This window comes from Neoarius graeffei, chromosome 2 (genome assembly GCF_027579695.1).
Source record: "Neoarius graeffei isolate fNeoGra1 chromosome 2, fNeoGra1.pri, whole genome shotgun sequence".
Taxonomy (NCBI): Eukaryota; Metazoa; Chordata; class Actinopteri; order Siluriformes; family Ariidae; genus Neoarius; species Neoarius graeffei.
Genome location: NC_083570.1, coordinates 91,030,565 through 91,053,279, shown reverse-complemented (window position 1 = coordinate 91,053,279; position 22,715 = coordinate 91,030,565).

The following is a 22,715-nucleotide window of genomic DNA, read 5'->3' as shown; positions in this document are numbered from 1 at the left end:
CTCTTTGCAATTTTACATTGAGGAACGTTATTCTTAAAGCATATACGCAGAGCCATGGCCTCACTTTCGTTTATAAATGCCTTGAGACCTCAAGAATGGCACAGGAATAGTTTTAAGCATTAACAATAAATCTAATATAGTTATTTTTACGATTAAAGTGATTTATATAGGTAGCGGTCTGAGTGAATGACGTTGACATCCATAACGTCATAACAGGAAGTCTATCGGTCTCATCACCATTTCCACTATACTAAAACACAGAGCTGACTGCAACTCCAATCCTCCATTTTGAGCTAATTTATCACCATGCCACGTTGATGTGTTGCTGGAAGGTGCAGCAACACGACAGAAGGTGGGTTTACGTTGCATTCATGGCCCAAGAATGTTCAGACTGCAAAGATTTGGACGCGTTTTGCGAGAAGTTCACAGGCACATTGGGCACCTACGAAGTGGTCTCTCTTCTGCTCTGCACATTTTACTGAAGACTCGTACGAAACCTCTGATCTGTTGAGGAGCGTTGGCTAAAAGCCCGTATTGAAAGAGGGTGCAGTACCAACAATTAAAGAAAAAGAAAACTACAAGAAAAGGAAAGTATTTTATTTATTTATTTTTCTTTAAAAAGAAAGTAAGTTCAGTTGCACCAGTCCTCCTGGAGTGAGCCGGGGGTTGTTGCTAAAACCTGGGACGGAACATACCGCTCAGGCAGTGACCTCCACCGCGGTTGTTGCTAAAACCAGTGACACCTCGTTCCATCCCGGGTTTTAGTAATTGCCTGAGCCCAGCAGAAATGGCGGACTACACAGTATGAAGAAAAGTGAATGAGTGGAGCAGTCGTCTGATTTCTTCACTGGATATTGCTGCCATCTCACCCATACATGGAAGAAGTGAATGAACGGAGAACTGAACGAACAACTGAAAGTCAGATTGTTTCAAAAACAATCAGTCTTCAAGAAGCGAGAACACAGACGGATAAGCTCTGACTCTCATTTGGATAAAAAAAACAACAACACGTTGTTTACCTGCATTTAGATTAATATATGTAACTTGTATTATGTGTTTAAGTTACAAGTGAACCCCTTCCCATCTTTACTTCTGAGAGACTCCACTTCTCTGGGATGCTTTTTTTAAGATTATTTAATTTGCTTCAGAATGTGATTGTCTCAGTTCATCTGATTATTTAATTAGCCTTTTACATTTTATCAGTGAAAATGCATGCATGTAAATGTATGTTACATAAGTTATAAAACCTATCCTGTTTTAATGAAAGTCAACCCACAATCAATAAAGTCAAATCAGTCTTAGCTGAGCAAGTCGGTAACGGTATTTCTTACTTTCACCATAAATTTTTATTGATATGACTTTGGTCTATAGCTGTAAAAGGCCTCGGCCTTAAAACTGGTTCCCGCTGTGACGTCACGCACTCAGGGCTGGCTGGCTCAGCGGGGCAGCTCGAATGCTAACTTTGTGGTCGATTTTAACTCTCAAAAATATTTTTTTTTAATTCCCATTTATGCAGCATACAAGAGTCAAGGATGGAGATACTATCCACTCACAAATTTATTTAAAAATGAAGGCTCTGTGTATCTCCTTTAAATTGTTGCACTGCTTGCCCATGCAGTCTTTCACAAATCAGTGAACCCCTCCACATCTTTACTCCTGAGAGACTCCGCCTCTCTGGGATGCTCTTTTTATATGTTACTGACCTGTTGCCAATTAACCAGTTTTTTTTTGTTAGCATTGCACAACTTTATCACTCGTTTGTTGCCCCTTTCACAACTTTGAAACATGTTGCTGACATTCAAAATAACAATAAAACTTCTCAGTTTCAACATTTGATATGTTGTTTTTGTACTATTTTCAATGAAGTAAAGGGTTTCCATGATTTATAAATCTTCACATTCTGTTTTTATTCATGTTTTACACAGTGTCTCAACGTTTTTGGAATTGGGATTGCATGTAGTTGCAGTAATGCACAATTCAATGGAGATATTCCTCAATTGTTACACATATACATATATCTATAGTGGTGCTTGAAAGTTTGTGAACCCTTTAGAATTTTCTATATTTTACATAAATATGACACATTATATATATATATATATATATATATATATATATATATATATATATATATATGTATATGTGTGTGTGTGTGTGTGTGTGTGTGTGTGTGTGTGTGTAAAACCAAAGGCAAGAGACCCAGATGCTTAATTTGGTATCATCCTCTGGTCCATGGGCATGAACCTCCATCAATCCCTCACTGTCAGTATCCTTCTGTCACACACACTCCAACTCTGCTCTCTATTTTCCTTTTCATGTTTTATGCTTTTTCCACCAACAGGGAATGGGTTCCGTTCTGTTTTGCGCACCGAACATTGAACTGTTCAGAGTATTTTAACTCAAAATAAATCATTCAGGACCTGAAAAGTTGGTTCCCAGCAGGAACCAAAATAAAGCTGTTTTTTCCTACATGAACTGCAATAATAGAACAAAAGCTTGCAGGTAATCAATGTGTGCCACCATCATGCTACTACTTTTTATTCCTGTTGTGAATTGTGTAACACCCTCCATTCATGACACATCCTTGATTACAATGGTTCAACTCAAAACTGATGAAAACATGGGCTGGTTCACTAGCTGGAACACCAAGGTTCAAAGAATCCTGAATGGAACAGGCTCAAGAACCCATTCCCTGTTCCTCAACACCTCTCCTTCCCTACACTCTTCCCTGTGTCATCTTCATGTGTTATAAAAGGGCACTTTTTTGTTTCATTTCACATAATGAGAGTTCTGTTGCTTTTTTTTATCCACATAGTTAACCAGATATGATTATCATTTTATATCCTTTCTCAGGCCAGTGTTTGGACATACATACTCCCTTTGTATTAGGTGCATAAATGTAGTACAAGGTAATAAAAAAAATAGATGTAAAATGAAATAGAGGAGGAAATAGCTTCTTAATGGCCCACTGTAAGACATAACAGATAAAACCATCAGATGTGAAAAGAAACCGCATTAAAAAAGATTGAAGGCTAGAATAATATGCCCTTCATTTCATTAATGCATTCATGTGCAATGTGTTTTAATAGAAATAAAAGTGGGCTTGGGATATAGGCATAACAAAAGTACAAAATGAGAGAGAACAAGTTGAACAGGCAAACAAATGAGGAGGTAAGGACTTGAAAGACAGACTGATGAAAGAGCACGCCTGCAAACTACTTCACTCACAAATGTTCTGCAGCTTCAAGCTCTAATGAAGTCCATATATCTGCTCTGATTAAAACACTGAAGGCTGGGGAAGTGGAGACTTTGTCCTAGATTTGTCTTCCCCAAGAGGAACATAAGGTTGGTCTTAGGAGATGCTGTCATGAGAACACAGAGATGTAGTAGAACTGTATGGCAGCAACATCTAAAAATATGAACAGTAGAATGGTTCTGCAGTAATCATGAAGTGGGCTAAGAATAACTATGAATATAACTGAGAGTAAGAGATCTTTAAGAGAAGGATAAATCAAAAGGATGCTGTAGTGCTCATTTCAGTTTGAGAATTTGATCATTGCTGTAATGTTGAAATTATGGATGAAAAAAAAATGTCAGTTCAACCAAACTATAGTTTGTCAATAATGGTTTGTTTGAGTTGAACTTCCTTTTCTTTATAGCCATTAATCAGGGAGTTGGGTACACATTACATTAGTTACATTTAGCAGATGCTTGTATCCAGAGTGATGCACAACATACCCAGAGCAGCCTGGGGAGCAGTTGGGGGTTAGGTGCCTTGCTCAAGGGCACTTCAGCCATTCCTGCTGGTCCAGGGAATCAAACCGGTGATTTTTTTTTGGTCCCAAAGCTGCTTCTCTAACCATTAGGTTATGGCTTTCCCCCTTAGGTATACCTGATGTCTGTCCTTTGGAGTTGAAGATGACCATTGACTTCAGTTTGGTGAGTAACGGTTGTGGATACAGAGGTGACTGATGAGGCCAATCCGGGCTTTGAAGGTGTGCCCACATGTTGGGCACACGTGAGTATGTGCTGTAGTGGGGGTGGCGATAATTTGAGCCTTCCTTGCAGCTCATTTCTTCTGGGCCTCAGTAATGAATTTCATCTCTGCTGCACGTGGGCCACTGGTGAGCTTTGCTGGCCATGTTGGACGATCCTGAGCAAGCAACTCCCAAAAGTTGAGATCAATTTCTAGGGTTTTGAGGGACACTTTGAGATTGCCCTTGAAGCATTTCTTCTGTCCCCCAGATGAGTGCTTGCCTTGGCACAGCTGTCCATACAATAACTGTTTGGGCAGTCGACTGTCTGGCATCCTGATGACATGGCAAGTCCATCTGGCTTGGGCTTTCTGAAGAAGAGTGCTAATGCTGGGAAGTCCAGTCTGTTTTAGGACTGCTGTGTCCAGGATTTAGTCCTGCCACTTGATATGAAAGAGTTTGCAGAGGCAGTTCAAGTGGAAGTGATTGAGCTGCTTAGCGTGTCTGCTGTAGACAGTCCAGGTCTCACAGACGTAAAGTAGGGTGGTAAGTATCACAGTATGGTAGACCTTCAGCTTAGTGGTAAGGATGAGCCCTCTCTGTTCCCAGACATTCTCATGAAGTCTCCTGAAAGCGGCACTGGCCTTTGCAATCCTGTTGTTCACTTTGGCATCTATGTTCACTGCTCGGGAGAGGGTGCTGCCCAGGTAAGCGTATTTGTCAACTGCCTTAATGTTCTGCCCATTCACTGTTATGATGCTGTGGTGCTCATTTCAGTTTGAGAATTTGATCATTGCTGTAATGTTGAAATTCTGGATGAAAAAATGGCAGTTCAACCAAAGTATTGTCTGTCAATAATAGTTTGTTTGTCCACAGGAATGGTCACCCAGGCCAAGCAGATTTGTTGTTATAATAATAATAATAATAATAATTATTATTATTATTATTATTATTATTATAACAAAGGTCTAAAGTCCTTCCCGTGCCATGCAGTCAGGTGCATTGGGCAGCACCGATCTCCATTTTCATAGCCCTCAGCCTTTCACCTGTACAGCTAGGGTTACAGTGGGGGGTTAGTACTCTGGTAACTGCGAGAGTTTGACTCCCCACTTGCATCTGTATTGCAGCATGCCTTGCCAGATGGCAGTAGGTATCATTTTTATGATGGTCTTTGGTATGACCCCATCGGGAGTAGAACTTACTAGTTCCCAATTGAGAGGTGGACATGCTAACCATTAGGCCAACTCGCGTTATTATTATCTCATCTCATCTCATTATCTCTAGCCGCTTTATCCTTCTACAGGGTCGCAGGCAAGCTGGAGCCTATCCCAGCTGACTACGGGTGAAAGGCGGGGTACACCCTGGACAAGTCGCCAGGTCATCACAGAGCCATTATTATTATTCATCTCATCTCATTATCTCATTATCTCTAGCCACTTTATCCTTCTACAGGGTCGCAGGTAAGCTGGAGCCTATCCCAGCTGACTACGGGCGAAAGGCGGGGTACACCCTGGACAAGTCGCCAGGTCATCACAGGGCCGTTATTATTATTATTATTATTATTATTATTATTATTATTATTATTATTATTATCTTTTTTAAACCACTGTAACTTTGTTGGAGGCGGTTATGTTTTCACGTTTCATTTCTTTGTTTGTTTATTTGTTTGCTTGTTCCCAATGTAACTCAAAGTAGTGAACAGATTTTGATGAAATTTTGAGTGCCCTTCTAATTTATTTGTATTTTTCCAAAAAGAAGGGAAAATAGCCCTACAGTGGTGCCTGAAAGTTTGTGAACCCTTTAGAATTTTCTATAATTAGATTAGATTAGATTAGATTAGATTAGATTAGATTAGATTAGATTAGATTAGATTAGATTAGATTCATCTCATCTCATTATCTCTAGCCGCTTTATCCTTCTACAGGGTCGCAGGCAAGCTGGAGCCTATCCCAGCTGACTACAGGCGAAAGGCGGGGTACACCCTGGACAAGTCGCCAGGTCATCACAGGGCCGTTATTATTATTATTATTATTATTATTATTATTATTATTATCTTTTTTAAACCACTGTAACTTTGTTGGAGGCGGTTATGTTTTCACGTTTCATTTCTTTGTTTGTTTATTTGTTTGCTTGTTCCCAATGTAACTCAAAGTAGTGAACAGATTTTGATGAAATTTTGAGTGCCCTTCTAATTTATTTGTATTTTTCCAAAAAGAAGGGAAAATAGCCCTACAGTGGTGCCTGAAAGTTTGTGAACCCTTTAGAATTTTCTATAATTAGATTAGATTAGATTAGATTAGATTAGATTAGATTAGATTAGATTAGATAAAACTTTATTGATCCCTTTGGGCAGGTTCCCTCAGGGAAATTAAGATTCCAGCAGCATCATTACAGATAAACAGAAAAAAGAAATAGAGAAAACTTCTAGATAAATTAAAATAAATTAAGTATTTACATATACAAATATAAAATAAGATATGGGGAAGAGAGGAAAGGGGAAGGAGGGGGGAAAAGGTGGGGAGAAAGGGGGACGGCGGCAGGAGAGATATTGCACTTTATATTGCACATTATATTGTACATTGTCCGGTATTGCTTATTGTTAGGCCAGGCTACTGCTCCTTCCCGTTCTCTGTCCTCCTGTTACCCCTCCTCCCCCAGAGAGGAGTTGTACAGTCTGATGGCATGAGGGACAAAGGAGTTTTTAAGTCTGTTCATCCTGCACTTGGGAAGGAGCATTCTGTCACTGAACAGGCTCCTCTGGTTGCTGATGATGGTGTGCAGAGGGTGACTGGCATTGTCCATGATGTTCAATAGTTTGTCCATAGACGTCTTCTCTGCCACCGTCACCAGAGAGTCCAACTTCATGCCAACCACAGAGCCGGCCCGCCTGATCAGTTTGTCCAGCCTGGATGTGTCCTTCTTGGATGTGCTGCCCCCCCCAGCACACCACGGTGTAAAACAGGACACTGGCAACCCCAGACTGATAGAACATCCACAGGAGTTTCCTGCAGATGTTAAAGGACCACAGCCTCCTAAGGAAGTATAGCCTGCTCTGTCCCTTCCTGTATAATTGATTGGTGTTGCAAGTCCAGTCCAGCTTGCTGTCCAGCCACAGCCCGAGGTACTTGTAGGAATCCACAGCCTCCACCTCGACTCCCTCGATCAGAACTGGTCGTGACCTTGGTCTGGACCTCCCAAAGTCAATGACCAGCTCCTTGGTCTTCGAGGTGTTGAGCTGCAGATGGTTTCTGTTGCACCACACAGCAAAGTCCCTCACCAGGCTCCTAAACTCCTCCTCTCTGTCATCACTGATACACCCAACGATGGCTGTGTCATCAGCAAACTTCTGAATGTGACACAGCTCCGAGTTGTAGCAGAAGTCCGCGGTGTACAAGGTGAAGAGAAGAGGGGCCAGCACTGTGCCCTGGGGTGCTCTGGTGCTGCTAATCACAGTGTTGGACGTGATGTCCTTCAGCCTGACATACTGTGGCCTGTCAGTGAGGTAGCTGGAGATCCAGGTGACCAGGCAGGGGTCCACTCGCATCCTGTTCAGTTTGTCCTGAAGCAATAGGGGCTGGATGGTGTTGAAGGCACTCGAGAAGTCCAAGAACAGGACCCTCACTGTGCCATTTCTCTTATCCAGATGCAAGTGGGCTCGGTGTAGCAGGTAGAGGATGGCGTCTTCCACACCGACACCTGCCCGGTACGCAAACTGCAGACAGATCATATTTTAGATCATATTTCTGCATAAATATGATCTAAAACATCATCAGATTTTCACACAAGTCCTAAAAGTAGATCAAGAGAACCCAGTTAAACAAATGAGACAAAAATATTATACTTGGTCATTTATTTATTGAGGAAAATGATCCAATATTACATACCTGTGAGTGGCAAAAGTATGTGAACCACTAGGATTATCAGTTAATTTGAAGGAGAAATTAGAGTCAGGTGTTTTCAATCAATGGGATGACAATCAGGTGTGAGTGGGCACCCTGATTTATTTAAAGAACAGGGATCTATCAAAGTATGATCTTCACAACACATGTTTGTGGAAGTGTATCATGGCACGAACAAAGGAGATTTCTGAGGACCTCAGAAAAAGCATTGGTGATGCTCATCAGGCTGGAAAAGGTTACAAAACCATCTCTAACGAGTTTGGACTCCACCAATCCACAGTCAGACAGATTGTGTACAAATGGAGGAAATTCAAGACCATTGTTACCCTCCCCAGGAGTGGTCGACCAACAAAGATCACTCCAAGAGCAAGGTGTGTAATAGCCGGCGAGGTCACAAAGGATCTGAAGGCCTTTCTCACACTGGCTAATGTTAATGTTCATGAGTCCACCATCAGGAGAACACGGAAAAACAATGGTGTGCATGGCAGGGTTGCAAGGAGAAAGTCACTGCTCTCCAAAAAGAACATTGCTGCTTGTCTGCAGTTTGCTAAAGATCACGTGGACAAGCCAGAAGGCTATTGGAAAAATGTTTTATGGATGGACGAGACCAAAATGGAACATTATGGATAAAATGAGAAGAGTTATGTACAGTATGCAGAAAGGAAAACACTGCATTCCAGCATAAGAACCTTAGCCCATCTGTGAAACATAGTGGTGGTAATATCATGGTTTGGGCCTGTTTTGCTGCATCTGGGCCAGGATGGCTTTCCATCATTGATGGAACCATGAATTCTGAATGATACCAATCAATTCTAAAGGAAAATGTCAGGACATCTGTCCATGAACTGAATCTCAAGAGAAAGTGCGTCATGCAGCAAGACAATGACCCTAAGCACACAAGTCATTCTACCAAAGAATGGTTAAAGAAGAATAAAGTTAATGTTTTGGAATGGCCAAGTCAAAGTCCTGACCTTAATCCAATCGAAATGTTGTTGAAGGGCCTGAAGCGAGCAGTTCATGTGAGGAAACCCACCAACATCCCAGAGTTGAAGCTGCTCTGTATGGAGGAATGAGCTAAATTTCCTCCAAGCTGTTGTGCAGGACTGATCAACAGTTACTGAATACATTTAGTTGCAGTTATTGCTACACAAGGGGGTCACGCCAGATACTGAAAGCAAAGGTTCACATACTTTTGGTGCCACTCACAGATATGTAATATTGGATCATTTTCCTCAATAAATAAATGACCAAGTATAATATTTTTGTCTCATTTGTTTAACTGGGTTCTCTTCATCTACTTTAAGGACTTGTTTGAAAATCTGATGATGTTTTAGGTCATATTTATGCAGAAATATAGAAAATTCTAAAGGGTTCACAAACTTTCAAGCACCACTGTACTCTGTATTGACTTTCACAAAACAAATGGTTTGATATGGAATGTATTTTTTTTGGTGGTGAAACTTTTTTTCCTTTAAATCTTGCTACTGGCCTTACTTTCCTGCCCATATTTGAGAGCACCATATTTTAATCTTCAATAAGGATTCCACTTACTTTTAAACAGATTTATTTTTCTCTCCTACAAAATTGTCCTGCTTGAGCACAGATTTGTCTTGCTCACAAAACTGAATGCATTTAAAAGCACTCTGTGCACGCATACATTTGCTTTTCTTGCCTGTGGAAAATGTGCATGTGGAAACCATTTTTTCCCCTTTCAAGTTTTTTTTTCCTCTCAGCAAAATAAAAATGCCAAACTGCTCAACCAACAGAGTTTATGAGAGTAAGAAGAATGGATCTTAGCTTGTGGATACACTTTCCAAAATACGTCATTCATTTACTTTGGTGACTGAGCAAGACAAAGTCATGCACCAGAAGGGTAATTTGTTTGAGAGAAAAATGAATCTCTGCAAAAGTAAATTAAATTGTACTCTTGATTTTTTGGCAAGAACGTACACAGTATCTTGTTGGTCTGTACACATCAGGTGAAGCAAGAACAGGTTGTGGTAGAACGGTTTTTACTCTGAGGACTAGGTTGATAATTGGAGGTGTGGCATAACCGTGCACACACACACACACGGGGGGGGGGGGGGGGGGGTTACTGAATTTAACTCAGAATGGGTGTTGAGGAAGGTATACAGCTGTGCTCACTGAGTTTCAGTGTATGTGCTTTGTGAGAGCCATGGTTCATGAAAGTGGGAGTTCGAGCATGGTCCTGTAGTTTACTGGTCCTTAGGGGGGATATAGAAAGCATATGCTAGCTGGAGAGAGCTAGAGTATTTTGCTCAGTGTTTGATTTCATCTGAATTAAAATTGAAACAAAATGTATGAGTGCTAACTCCATCTATAAACCTATAAGGTGTATGTGAAATAGAGTCAAGGGTGTAATGAACACACATAAGATGATTTTATTTATTCTGTCATCTTTTTTCTTTTTTTTTCCAGAATGCATTTGGATTTGAGGACAAATTAGAAGAAAACACACTGACCCATCAAATTATAAATTACTTGAAAGGAAAGAAAGAACCAAACTTTAGTATTTGTTGTTTGTTTGTTTGTTTAAATGAAAGGGTTCCAGCTTTTCAGCATAAAGTCAACAGAGGCTTATGGACTTGAAATACAAAATTAGAAATTGTGACTGCAATAATAATAGTTTGCCCGACATCATTCTTATTACATCATCAATGATATCTGTCATGCATCGCTCAACCCTTATAAATGAATTGCTGAACCACTGGTAAATAATTAAGTTATTCCACAAAATTGAGTCGTACATTAGCTGATAGCCGATGAGGCACATAGTGCTGAGTTGACCTTCAGCCATATATGATGAGATTGAGTGGAATAATTGTTTTATTCTATCCACAATCACTGTATTTTGCATTTTTATTTTTTGCAAATTCGAGAAATAAAAATTTTATACAAAATGTCAGACAAAATCATTTCCGCTTCGGCGGACTTCTTAAAAACCTATTGATTGCTGCATGAATTGACTTTAGTGTTTTGGGGTTTTTTTTGGTAGAAAATGCCATCTTGCTGTCTTGCCGAGCTATAGAACAGCTTTAGACATTTATTTAATTGTTCCTTCGACATTTCAGTTCTGTAATTTTCAAACTTCTTTGAGCTTTTGAACCAGTCTAAAAAATTCAACAAATTTTAATGCTTAAAGATGAAGAATGTAAACAAACCAACGAAATGGCAGAAGCAATTTGTGAAAAATGTTATAATAATAATTCTTGAAAAATTAAAAAAAGATACATTCTTGCCATCAAATACTTTCCATATTTTGTTGCTTTTTTATGTTTTGGGTTTTTTTGTTTTTGAGTAGAGTTTTTAATTTCGCCCTCAGTTGGTTCATCAACACACTTTTTTATGTTTTGGGGGTTTTTGTTTTTGAGTAGAGTTTTTAATTTCGCCCTCAGTTGGTTCATCAACACACTGTAAATAATTAAGTTATTCCACAATATACTCACAATACTGTGAGTTTTTCTCTACTCACAGTATTGCTGGGTTTCAGTCACGTGACTTTTCTTAGTGGTTTTACTGGAAGTGAAATAGCTGATGGTCTAAAGGGCTGCCATAATGCAAACAACTAGCGATAACTTATCAGCGTATGCTTGTAATCTAGAAGCCACTGCTTGCTTTAGATATATTCAGAAGATTGCTGTGTGCAATGGAATCGACCCCTACAGTCTGGGAAAGAAGGATTTGTCATATGATCTCGAAAACTACCCTTCAGTCGAGTTCCCCGACATCTCAAACTATCTCGTGTTGCAGACATCCTTCTACACCGCAAAACAGCATGGAAGAGTATGGAGGCTAACAACTTTTTTGTATGTGTCTGGGTAAAGGACCTCAGTATCAAGTCGCTGCCGAATGAATCTTGTATTGTTTTTGCCAGTGTAAGTATGTTTTTTTTTCTAAGCTTTTCATTCACGTCTTTACAACGAAGCGCTGCAAGTTGAAGTGTAAACAAACAACAGTTAGCTTGATTCTCACTTGTGTTGGCTCTTATCTCTCAGGTAAATCATTCACAAAGATCATCAGAAACCCCTTTAAAGACCTGGATCTTAGTTAAACAAGACGGAGAAGTGATCATGGCGCATTGTAACTGTATGACTGGGTAAGAATTTTGTCGCGAGCTTCATGCATATGGACTTTGTGAGGAGTAAACAAAGAAACTGGGGACTTTAGCGCTTCATGACTAAAAAAAGGTATTGTAAAATAATGACACATAGCAAGAAAAATACTTGGAAAACACTAAGGACATAGCTGAGAGGGAGATACAAACCTTTCACGAAGTGATCACTGCAAACTCGAGAATGCTTCGGCTCCCTTCAATTTTAGTCAGAGGTTCAAAAGCCACCTTTCTCGACGTCTTTTTGTGAAATCCTGTGTTCATTCACCCTTTTTATTACTTCACAGGGAACCCTGAAGAAACTTTTATCAGTTTCACGGTTTGATCGCTTCGAGCAACCTAAAACAATGCAAGCATAAGGCATTTTTCATGCGAGCAGTGCACCTCCGTACAAACGCTTTGTCAACTCAGCTTTGTTAAACCATCAGCTAAAGTTTTCAATAACTAATGAGGTGGATGTGATGTCACGTGAAACCCAGCAATATGAGCTGATACTACTCGAGTAGTAGGGTAGCCAATCAGAGCATGCAATTACTCATATCCAGTGGATGTGGATGTAATAATAGATGTTAGACTCCAATCCAATATCACTCTAGATCTTTGACATTTTGGTCCACTTTTCTGGCCACAAGCTTCAGAATCTGGAAGTTTTCACACACACATGCACCAACATCAGAAAATTCTCTAAACAATACGGAACATTGTGTTAATTCAACACACATTAGAAATGTAAAATTAACTCACCAGAGGCTCGTGTTTAGATGGTGTTTTTGATGTAACAGAGCCAAGGGCTATGGTAGCAGGAACCAGTGTGGAACCAGTTTCTAGTATGTGCAATACAGCTCTGTTTTTCTTCTGGCTGCTGAAGTCGTCCCTGCTGTCATTGTTTAAAGTCCCTATTATTTGGGTGGTAGATCATTTTTAGTGAATGGTATGCTGGTGCAATATTAACAAACATGGCAGTACTGCAGACAGACAGACAGACAGACATGGACATGAGTGGATATGAATGTATTCAGCATAGTGTTGATGGTCAAATAATAATTTTGCAAAAACGGTCAGCAATTTAGTAAGATCACAGAACTTATTGCCAAACATAACTCACGGTTGACTTTTCCTTTGTTTAAGAATGCATTTTATTTTGGCCTTGAGCAGTTTAACCACCTGATCTGTCATGTCTGCTCTACTCGTCTGATCTTTAGCACTGTATTGGCAGGCGAAGAGAAACATTAAATTGGCTCAAATTGTCCGTCCAGTCACTGCTACAGAATCAATAATATTGCAACCCAGATTGGTCTTTCTGTCAATACTTGAGCATGTCCTGCTCCCTTAGTTCCAATTACCTTCTTGAGATTGGTTTCAACTGGCATATTTAATAAGAACCTAGTCAACTATATAGATTTGCAATGCAATAAAATTTGTGTTTAATTGGCCAGACAGAGCTAATTAAAGTTTCTCATAGTTTTAGGGAGAATTTCTATTCATTTATCTACAACTTTCAAAGAGAAAAATTCTACTCATATAAACAGAGTAACTACTGGGTTCAGATGCATTGCATAGAGACGTTTCACACACACACACACACACACACACACACACACACACACACACACACACACAGACACACACACATCCCAACATGTAGGAATTCTGTCATGTTTCCTGTCCACATCCTATCCCTTGCCATTATATATTTGTCTTTACCCATCTTTCTTCTAGATGTTGATTGAACCAATAGGCAGTTTCTTATGAAAAGGTGCGGCCTTTAAATGTCAGCTATAACCTGACATTTGCCTACCTGTTCCCATTTATTTTGTCCTGCACATACTAGGACACGGACACACATAATAATAATTGAAAAAAAAATGCATGCCCACGTATAGTATAAGAATTTACATACAGTATATTTTAAAAACAATTACACACATATTGGTTCTTCATTGCGTGAAGCAGTTAAAATACAGAAACAACAAAGGAGAACCATAAAAACGACAAACCCAGATGAAATGGAGGCCACACAAATTCCAACCTTCAAAAACTTACAATAATTAATAGGAGTCGGAAAGTAAGGTAGTGGACTGAATGTAAAACTGAAAGCGCTTGTAACTCTAATGCATTCATGCAGCTCTCTCTGCACTGGAAACAACTTCGAAGAGTCCATGATACTGTAGCAAGGGTGTGTGTCTCCTGTATGAATCTGTTCTAAAGGTCACTACCCAAACACAGAGTCCATTTAATGATATAATGGCCAATTTAGCCCTGAGGAAGTTACGAGACCTCATGCACAGTCAAACACGCATCAGTTTAATCCCCTGCTGCTATAAATGTCCAACATGCACACACAAATAACAGCTCCCAGAGATAAGAGCAGGGAGGAGATGAACAGTGAAGAAGGAAGACATAGATTAGCATTAACATGCAGCAGGGTTAAAGGAAATGCAGTCTATAACATCAGCCATTTGCAATATGTAGGTCTGGGGGAGTGCCTGAGCATATAACTACCACAAAAAATCTTGCAAAAGGAAAGAGCTACCCCTGAGCAGTAAACAGCTCAAACCAGCATGGATAGGAAGAGTTTCATGAACTTTGAAAAAAAGATGCCAAATGGCACCCATTTCCTTTTGACCTTGTGAAAAACACAGTGGTATAAAATGTTGGTGGTTGTAAATCTGAAACAATTTGATGGTATAAGTGGCCTTGTCATTTTCTCCATTTGTTATTTATTTAGCAGAAGCTTTTGAGGATCTGTTTCAATCACTGTTGGTCGTTAACATAATTTCAAATAAATTCCATAATTACATTTCAGTCAGGTTACATGCCTGAAATTCCTAGAGAGACTCTGCTCATTACTTAACATAAAGTTTGCATTATTTATTTTATACATGTGTGATGTTGACTGACACAACACTGATCTGCATGTCGACAGCTCACACAAATCATCTTAAAGGAGTAAGCAATTGTGGAAGAAATTCGATGTCCACGGTTCTCTACAAAGCGACAGCCCTTAAATGTTCACACGCTGCCTAGGTTAGAACAAATGAAGACAGTCTTTAACGGCTAAATTCATGATCATCAACCTGTGATCAATTTAACAATTAGTCCACAAAATTGAGTCGTACATGAGCTGATAGCTGACGAGGTGCATAGCACTAAGCCCATGTTTACATTAGACCGTATCAGCGGATCATCAGATTAATGTTTTTAAAACGATTAGTGTGCACACAGCAACACCAATACACAATTAGCGTGCACACAGCAACACCAATACATGATTTGCGTGCACACAGTAACACCAATACACGGATACGCTTGGCTCCGCAGGCATCCTGCGCTCCAAATCACTCCGCCCTGAACAGCGAGTGCCCTCTGGAGGGTGCGCACTCCGGCCTTGCGCAGCTCACAGAGCGCGCGAGTGTAGTGCACAAGCTGTGATTCGGGACTGAGCCGCTGTGTGTGTGATCCCAGCGCATATCACTTACCACTTGCAAGTGGAAGGATAGCAAGCCTAAAAACAATCATAACTACACAATGGGCAGTATTTGCATCAGTATTTGCAGTATTTTCATACTTTTATACTCTTTAACGAAAGGTGATACAAGGCGGAAGTCCGCGCCGTTTTTCAGCAGTCGCGTCACATGACCAACGCCAGCGAATCAGGAAGGTGGATGTCACAGTGACGTTGTCCAATGACGACGCCAGCTAGAGCTGATAGACGCCAGCTAGAGCTGATAGCTGACGAGGTGCATAGCGCTAAGCCCATGTTTACATTAGACTGTATCAGCGGATCATCAGATTAATGTTTTTAAAACGATTAGTGTGCACACAGCAACACCAATACACGATTTGCGTGCACACAGCAACACCAATACACGGATACGCTCGGCTCCGCAGGCATCCTGCGCTCCAAATCACTCCGCCCTGAACAGCGAGTGCCCTCTGGAGGGTGCGCACTCCGGCCTTGCGCAGCTCACAGAGCGCGCGAGTGTAGTGCACAAGCTGTGATTCGGGACTGAGCCGCTGTGTGTGTGATCCCAGCGCATATCACTTACCTTTTCACAGCGTATCTGCGTATCCACAATGTTTACACAGCACCGGAGCTGACACGATCTGGATTGAATACGTGGACCCTGGCGGATTCCCGTTTCCCGGCGTTTCCAGGCGGTTTAATGTAAACGGACAGTGCATCCGCGAAGAAAACGAGACAGATACGGTCTAATGTAAACTTGGCCTAAGTTGGCTGTAAGCCATGTATGATGAGATTGAATGGAATAACTGTTTTATTCTATCCTCATTCACTGGATTTTGAGAAACAGAACATTTAAAAAAAAATTGTGAATTTGATAAGTTAAAACTTTATACAAAACGTCCAACAAAATCATTTCCACTTACAGTGGTGTTTGAAAGTTTGTGAACCCTTTAGAATTTTCTATATTTCTGCATGAATACGACCTAAAACCTCATCAGATTTTCACACAAGTCCTAAAAGTAGATAAAGAGAACCCAGTTAAACAAATGAGACAAAAAATATTATACTTGGTTATTTATTCATTGAGGAAAATGATCCAATATTACATATATGTGAGTGGCAAAAGTATGTGAACCTCTAGGATTAGCAGTTAATTTGAAAGTGAAATTAGAGTCAGGTGTTTTCAATCAATGGGATGACAATCAGGTGTGAGTGGGCACCCTGTTTTATTTAAAGAACAGGGATCTATCAAAGTCTGATCTTCACAACACATGTTTGTGGAAGTGCATCATGGCACAAACAAAGGAGATTTCTGAGGACCTCAGAAAAAGCGTTGTTGATGCTCATCAGGCTGGAAAAGGTGACAAAACCATCTCTAAAGAGTTTGGACTCCACCAATCCACAGTCAGACAGATTGTGTACAAATGGAGGAAATTCAAGGCCATTGTTACCCTCCCCAGGAGTGGTCAACCAACAAAGATCACTCCAAGAGCAAGGCGTCTAATAGTCGGCGAGGTCACAAAGGACCCCAGGGTAACTTCTAAGCAACTGAAGGCCTCTCTCACATTGGCTAATGTAAATGTTCATGAGTCCACCATCAGAAGAACACTGAACAACAGTGGTGTGCACGGCAGGACTGCAAGGAGAAAACCACCGATCTCCAAAAAGAACACTGTTGCTCGTCTGCAGTTTGCTAAAGATCACGTGGACAAGCCAGAAGGCTATTGGAAAAATGTTTTGTGGACGGATGAGACCAAAATAGAACTTTTTGGTTTAAATGAGAAGCGGTATGTTTGGAGAAAGGAAAACACTGCATTCCTGCATAAGAACCTTATTCCATCTGTGAAACATGGTGGTGGTAGTATCATGGTTTGGACCTGTTTGGCTGCATCTGGGCCAGGACGGCTTGCCATCATTGATGGAACAATGAATTCTGAATTATACCAGCAAATTCTAAAGGAAAATGTCAGGACATCTCTCCATGAACTGTATCTCAAGAGAAGGTGGATCATGCAGCAAGACAATGACCCTAAGCATACAAGTCATTCTACCAAAGAATGGTTAAAGAAGAATAAAGTTAATGTTTTTGGAATGGCCAAGTCAAAGTCCTGACCTTAATCCAATCGAAATGTTGTGGAAAGACCTGAAGCGAGCAGTTCATGTGAGGAAACCCACCAACATCCCAGAGTTGAAGCTGTTCTGTACGGAGGAATGGGCTAAAATTCCTCCAAGCCGGTGTGCAGGACTGATCAACAGTTACCGGAAACGTTTAGTTGCAGTTATTGCTGTACAAGGGGGTCACACCAGATCCTGAAAGCAAAGGTTCACATACTTTTGCCACTCACAGATCTGTAATATTGGATCATTTTCCTCAATAAATAAATGACCAAGTATAATATTTTTGTCTCATTTGTTTAACTGGGTTCTCTTTATCTACTTTTCGGACTTGTGTGAAAATCTGATGATGTTTTAGGTCATATTTATGCAGAAATATAGAAAATTCTAAACGGTTCACAAACTTTCAAGCACCACTGTAATTGGAGTTCTTAAAAATGACTTCGCAATTTTTTTTTTGTAGAAAGTGCTGTCTTGCTGGGGGTGGCATGGTGGTGTAGTGGTTTGCACTGTCACCTCACAGCAGGAAGGTCTTGGGTTCAAGCCCAGCAGCTGGCAAGGGCCCTTCTGTGTGGAGTTTGCATGTTCTGTCTGTGGGTTTCCTCCAGGTGCTCTGGTTTCCCCCACAGTCTGAAGACATGCAGGTTAAGTTAATTGGTGGCTCTAAATGGCCCATAGGTGTGAATGTGAATTGTTGTTTGTCTCTGTGTCAGCCCTGTGATGATATGGCGACTTGTCCAGGGTGTACCTGCCTCTCGCCCATAGTCAGCTGGGATAGGCTCCACCTTGCCTGTGACCCTGTAGAACAGGATAAGTGGCTACAGATAATGGATGGATGCTGTCTTCTTGTTGTGCCAAGCTATAGAATAGCTTTAGACATTTATTCAATTCTTCCTTGGATGTTTTCAGTTATGTATTTCAAACTTCTTTGAGCTTTTTTACCAGTTAAAAAAAAATCAACAAAGTTTAATGCTTAAAGATGAAGAATGTAAACAAACTGGCAAAATGACAAGCAATTTGTGAAAAAAAATGCTATAATAATAATTCTTGAAAAATAAAAAAAGGTACATTCTTGCCATCAAATACTTTCCTTCCATATTTTGTTGCTTTTTTAAAAAATATTTTTTGGGGTTTTATTTTTGAGTAGAGTTTTTATTTCATCCTTGGTTGGTTCAGCAAAACACTCCGCCATTTTGTTTTTCTCTACTCACGGTATATGAGCTGATATCCTAGTAGTAGAGTAGTCAATCAGAGTGCATGATTGGTCATATCTAGTGAATGTGGATAGAATAACTATATTTATATGGAGGAAAGTTCTCTGTATTCATGCCCATACTACATATGTATGAGCACTATGGACTGTATGAGCACTACCTTTTAAAACAAGCATTATGTAAATGCACACAAGGACCATCAACCATGATTTATTTCACTGAGAAAGGACAGCTGTATTAAACCACCCACTTGTCGACCACCGCAAGGTTCTTCATTATAGAAAAGGAAGTTGGTGAACTCAGATCATGTACTGATTATTGGATTATTGGTGTTAATACAATAAGAGTGAAGCCTTTTTATCTGTTACCTTCAATACACACTGCCAGAGGGTGATGAATATATTTACTAAAGTAGACTCACAGAGGTCCAATAAATTGATTAGGCTTTGAGAGGGGAATGGATACAAGACCATAAGGAGCACTATGAATATTGCATAATGTTATAGGGGATAAATAGAGTCCTGTCCCTCGTTCAGGAAATATGCTTAACAAGGGGGTACTTGCCTGTAGAGATGTCTTATTAGTGTGCTTGCTGCACAAAGCAGCGCTGCGCACTTCACATTTCTTGGTGCAGAAAGCACACTATTGTTCTTCTTAAGTTTACTTTATTTTTCTTTATTTCTGTCCACCCGTTTTTTGGAGCCACTACTCCTCCTACAGTTTTTGAGATACCAACACCGCTCCAACTCAGAAACATCCGTCCTGAACCAGTGTAGTGTGCTTATATACAGCTTTTGGATCAATGCCCCCATTCTCTCGTTCTTGTCATTTTTCTGTATTTTTTTCCCATAGAGAATGAATGGGGCTTACAAATCGATTCGTCCTGCTCGGACACGCTTCATCGAAGACACACCAAACCTCATGTGATACTTCAGGCCAACTCCCCTGACACATACATGCAATCGGTTCTGATCTGCACTTGTTTTTCCTTTCTTTTTGCTCATCCCTTTTTCCTCCATAGGCTTCCATTGATTTTTGGCCCCATTCAAATGAATGGAGTTTTGCTCAGTAACACTTCACCACACATCTACCAAACTTTATATGGCACCTCAGGCCAACTCACCCATCACACACATGATATCAGGTCTGACCTGCACTCATCTTTGATCCATCTCTTTTTCCTCCACATTGCAGCTAATTATTGGATGCTTGACTGAGTCATCCCTCCATTCCCCCATAGGTGATAATATATTTGGCAAGGATCTGCTCATTTGATACTTTGACAACAAATCAACTTCAACTCAATGGGCACTTTATTAGGAATACTTGCATGTGCACATGCACACAACACATATTATCCATTAGCATATGAGCATGCTAGCTGTTAGCAAATAAGCCTTACCATGTTAGCATGCTAACTGTTAGCCTGCTAGCATTAACATGTTAGCATGCTAGCTGTTAGCACATTAGCATTAGCATGTTAGCATGCTAACTGTTAGCATGTTAACAGCTAGCATGTTAGCCAGAAAGTGTTAATGCATTAACCTTAGCATGTTCAGATGCTGGCGGCACGGTGGTGTAGTGGTTAGCGCTGTCGCCTCACAGCAAGAAGGTCCTGGGTTCGAGCCCTGGGGCCGGCGAGGGCCTTTCTGTGCGGAGTTTGCATGTTCTCCCCGTGTCCGCGTGGGTTTCCTCCGGGTGCTCCGGTTTCCCCCACAGTCCAAAGACATGCAGGTTAGGTTAACTGGTGACTCTAAATTGACCGTAGGTGTGAGTGTGAATGGTTGTCTGTGTCTGTGTGTCGGCCCTGTGATGACCTGGCGACTTGTCCAGGGTGTACCCCGCCTTTCGCCCGTAGTCAGCTGGGATAGGCTCCAGCTTGCCTGCGACCCTGTAGAAGGATAAAGCGGCTAGAGATAATGAGATGAGATGAGATGTTCAGATGCTAGCTGTTAGCTTTTAGCACATTAACATGCTAGCTTTTAGCCAATTAACTTCAACATGTTAGCATGCTCACTGTTAGCATGTTAGCATATTAGCTGTTAGCATGTTTGCCATTAGCTGATTACCATGCTAGCTGTTAGCATATTAGCCTTAACATATTCACTTGTTACCAGTTTGCATGTTAGCACTAGAATGTTAGCATTAGCTTGTTAGCATCTTAGCTGTTAGCATGTTCCCTGTTACCATGTTAGCCATAAGCATATTAGAATGTTAGCTGTTTACATTTTAGCATGATAGCTGTTCTGCTACAGCTCAGCAAGCACACTTTGCATTTTCTCTGTGGAAATGCAGTCTAGATTATTTTATTCTCACAATCTTTAGGAACATTTTCCACACAGAAGAAAAGAAAAGAGGTCATTAAAGAATGTCAAAGATTTTGCTATAAAAGTGTTATCAACATTATACTTATGTATCCAGTCCCATACATGTAGCCCCCAAACTATAATTAATAAAGAACGCCATGGCCCGAGTCCACATACAGGTCCCCCACTACCTTTTATTATAGAAGCAGATGCTTTTGAAATTGATCTGGGCTTTGTATTCTCCCAACACCATGGGGCCACCTGTTAGCTATGTCATTGTGCACTCTCAGAAATAAAGGCACCAATCTCTACTTTATCCTTAGGGTGGTACCATCAAGAGTACATCTTTTTCAAGTTTAGTATGTATCTTTTATGTGTGAAGGTGCATTTGGTGTCTATTTAATTATCTTTTATTACAGTGCCTTATAGGTATATCGGTCTGGTACGTTTATTTCTGAGTGTGTGTGTGTGTGTGTGTGTGTGTGTTTGCTTCTTCTGCAAGCATATAACCATGAAGAAAAATGTGGGAAATAAGGAATTATTAGCTAGAAAATTGGCTCCCAAATGGTGGCCTGATTTACAGTGCCTTGGAAAAGTATTCATACCCTTTGAACATTTTTCACATTTTTCCACCTTACAACCACGAACTTAAAAGTTTTTGATTGAGATTTTATGTGATAGACCAACACAGAGTAGCACATAATTGTGAAGTGAAATGAAAATGATAAATGGTCTTCAAAATTTTTTAAACAAATAAAAATATGAAAAATGTGGTGTGCATTAGTATTCAGCCCCCTGTTCTCTGATACCTCTAAATACAATCCAGTGCAATTAATTGCCTTCAGAAGTCATTTAATTAGTTAATAGAGTCCTACTGTGTGTAATTTACTCTCAGCATAAATACCCTTGTTCTGTGAAGGCCTCAGTGGTTTGTTAGAGAACACTGAAGAACAAACAGCATCATGAAGACCAAAGAACTCACCAAACAGGTCAGGGATAAAGTTCTGGAGAAGTTTAAAGCAGGGTTAGGTTATAAAAAAATATCCCAAGCTCTGAACATCTCAAGAAGCACTGTTCAATCCATCATTCAAAAATGGAAAAAGTATGGCACAACTGCAAACCTACCAAGACATGGCCGTCCACCTAAACTGACAAAGTGAGCAAGGAGAGCACTGGTCAGAGAAGCAGCCAAGAGGCCCATGAACACTCTGGAGGAGCTGCAGAAATCCAGGGGCTGCATGGTGGTGTAGTGGTTAGTGCTGTCGCCTCACACCAAGAAGGTCCGGGTTCGAGCCCCGTGGCCGGCGAGGGCCTTTCTGTGTGGAGTTTGCATGTTCTCCCCGTGTCTGCATGGGTTTCCTCCGGGTGCTCCGTTTTCCCCCACAGTCCAAAGACATGCAGGTTAGGTTAACTGGTGACTCTAAATTGACTGTAGGTGTGAATGGTTGTCTGTGTCTATGTGTCAGCCCTGTGATGACCTGGCGACTTGTCCCCGCCCGTCGCAGGCAAGCTGGGATAGGCTCCAGCTTGCCTGCGACACTGTAGAACAGGATAAAGCGTCTAGAGATGATGAGAATGAGACGCTCTCCATCCAATCTGGCTGAGGTTG